The following is a 3,485-nucleotide window of genomic DNA, read 5'->3' on the forward strand; positions in this document are numbered from 1 at the left end:
CATAGGTTCTATCATGTATGTGATGATGTGTACCAGACCTAATGTGTGCCTTGCTCTAAGTTTAGCAGGAGGTACCAAAGTAATCCAAGAGTGGATCACAGGACAACGGTCAAGAATATCCTGAAATACCTGAAAATGACTAAGGATATGTGATACATCTCCAATGTATCTATAATTTTTGATTGTTCCATGCTGTTATATTATCAATATTCTTGGATGTTTTATAATCATTTTATATCAATTTTTGGTACTAACCTATTGACATAGTGCCAAGTGCCAGTTGTTATTTTTTTCCATGTTTTTCACATCGCAGAAAATCCATATCAAACGGAGTCCAAATGCCACGAAACTTTATGGAGAATTTTTATGGGCCAAAAGGAACACAACGGGCCTTGGCTGCGCCTAGGGGGTGCCTCGAGGGAGGCACAACCCACCAGGGCACGCCAGGAGGCCCAGGCGCGCCCTAGTGGGTTATGCCCACCTCGGGTGTCCCCGGACTGCCTCTTTGCTCTATAAATACCCCAATATTCCCCAAACCCTAGGGGAGTTTACGAAATATTGATCCAGCCACCGCAGAGTCCAGAACCACCAGATCCAATCTAGACACCATCTCAGATGGGGTTCACCACCTCCATTGGTTCCTCTTCGATGATGCATGAGTAGTTCTTTGTAGACCTTTGGGTCCATAGTTAGTAGCTAGATGGATTCATCTCTCTCTCTTGATTCTCAATACAATGGTCTCTTCGAGATGCATATGATGTAACTCTTTTTGCGGTGTGTTTGTTGGGGTCGATGAACTTTGAGTTTATGATCAGATCTATGTTTTTATGTCCATGAAAGTATTTGAGTTTCTTTGATATCTTTTGTGCATGATCTCTCATAGCCTCGTATTTTTCTATAATATTTGGTTTTTTTGGCCAACTTGATCTATTTATCTTGCAATGGGAAGAGGTGCTTTGTAGTGGGTTTGATCTTATGGTGCTTGATCCTAGTGACAGAAAGGGAACCGTCACGTATGTATCGTTGCTACTAAGGATAAAATGATGGGGTCTACCCTACATAGATATATCTTGTCTACATCATGTCATTGTTCTTATTGCATTACTCTGTTTCTCCATGAACTTAATACACTAGATGCATGCTGGACAGCGGTCGATGTGTGGAGTAATAGTAGTAGATATAGGCAGGAGTTGGTCTACTAATCTTGGACATGATGCCTATATAATGATCACTGCCTGGATATCGTCATGAATATTTGAAGTTCTATAAATTTCCCAATAGTAATTTGTTCACCCACCGCTTTGCTATTTTTCTTGAGAGAAGCCACTAGTGAAATCAATGGCCCCTGAGTCTCTTTCTCATATTATTTGCCTTTGCGATCCACTTTTATTTGCTTTTATTTTCAGATCTATTAATCCAAAAATACAAAAATACTTTTCTGCACTTTATTTTGTTTGCGATCTATTTATTCAATCTATTACAACCTTTTTCCCGTCACGCACCAATTTCTGGCACCATTACCCGAAAGGAATTGACAACCCCGTTAACACGTCAGGTTGCGAGGATTTGTTATTTGTGTGCAGGGGCTGTTTACATTGTGTTGCTTGGTTCTCCTACTGGCTCGATAACCTTGGTTTCATATCTGAGGGAAATACCTACTGCCGCTGTGCTGCATCATCCTTTCCTCTTTGGGGAAATACCGACGTAGCTTCAAGCGACATCAAAAGGAATTTCTGGCGCTGTTGCTGGGGAGCATCTTCAACATATACCAGGTTCCTCATCACAAATCTCATCTCCTCGCAATTTACATTATTTTCCATTTGCCTCTCGTTTTCCTCTCCCCCACTTCACAAAAATTTGCTGTTTTTATTCGCCCTCTTTTTCGTTCGTCGTTTTCTCGTCAGATCTTTTGTTTGCTTGTGTTGCCATGTGCCTCCTATATGCTTGCATCTTTGCTTGCTAAAAATCTATTTATATGGATCCTCATACACTTTTCTAATATTTTCAAAAGATCCAATTATGATGAACCAATTGCTAGTGAGTAGAGTGCACTAGATTATCTTTATGAAGTTTTGCTTGAAATTCGTGAAACTAAAAATTGTGATGAAGTGCTAAAAGAAGAAATTTATGAAGTGATTCATGATAGCTCCTTGAATGAAAAGCATGATTGCAATGGTGTTACTATAAATTCTATTAATGTCAATTATGCTAATAATATGCAAAACCCCAAGCTTGGGGATGCTAATTTTGCTATGTCCACTACTTGTTGCAATGATCATTATTGGGGTGATAATGATTCTTATGATCTTGAAAAAAATTATGCCTCATGATGAATATGCTATTGATAATAATGTTTGCAATAATATTGAAAGTGGGTTTGGAAGAGTGTCAACTTTAGGAAATAAGAATCTGACATACTCGGAGAGTTTCCAATCTTATGAAAATTTTGGCAAAAGTGGGTTCGGAGAGGTCATGACTTTAGTTGATGTTAATCCCACTATTTCGGAAGACTATAAGACTTTTATGCATGTGGATCATGAAAATAAAAATTTATATGATTGCTATATTGTTGAATTTGATTATGATCTTACATGAAATTATTTTGAGAGACGGAAATATGGTTATAGAAAATTTGATGTTACTAAATTACCTCTCGTTATGTTGAGATCGTCAATGTTTTATTTCTCCCCTTTGCGTATGCTAGACATTTCTTGTCTTGACAATTTGTTTTGCTATAAAATTCCTATTCATAGGAAGTATGTTAGACTTAAATGTGTTTGTCACATGTTTCATGATGCTCTTTTTGTGTTTCAATTATTATCTTTCGTGTAAGCATCGTTGAAATCTTATGCCTAGCTAGGGGCGCAAAACTATAGCGCTTGTTGGGAGGCAACCCAATGAATAAAATTTATTTTTGCTTTTTGCTTCCTGTTTTCAAGTGTTAGAACAATTATGCTACTGTTATGATTGTGTTTTTTTTTGATTAGTGTTTGTGCCAAGTAAAGCCGTTAGGATCTTCTTGGGTGATAGTTGTTTGATCTTGCTGAAAAAACAGAAACTTTTGCGCTCACAAAAATAATTATCATATTTTCCAAAGAGTGATAAAATACCCATTCCACTTGAAGTAGATCAATATACAAATTGCTCAGGTTGTCCTAATTTTCCAGAATTTTTGGAGTTACAGAAGTATTAGAAATAGTCAGATTGTTATAGACTATTTTGTTTTGACTGATTCTGTTTTGTTTGTGTTGTGTGCTTATTTTGATGGCTCTATGGTTTTCTTTGATGAGTTTTTTCCATAGAGAAGTTGGAATACAATAGATATAATTCAAGAACAAAATATGAATTGGTTTGGTACATCATTTATAGTAGTGATTTATTTTCTTATACTAACAGATCTCGCGAAGGTTTTGTTGAGTTTTGTGTGATTGAAGTTTTCAAGTTTTGGTTATCTTACGATGGATGAAGGAATAAGGAGTAGAAGA

Source organism: Triticum urartu, chromosome 6 (assembly GCF_003073215.2).
Source record: "Triticum urartu cultivar G1812 chromosome 6, Tu2.1, whole genome shotgun sequence".
NCBI classification, from domain to species: Eukaryota; Viridiplantae; Streptophyta; class Magnoliopsida; order Poales; family Poaceae; genus Triticum; species Triticum urartu.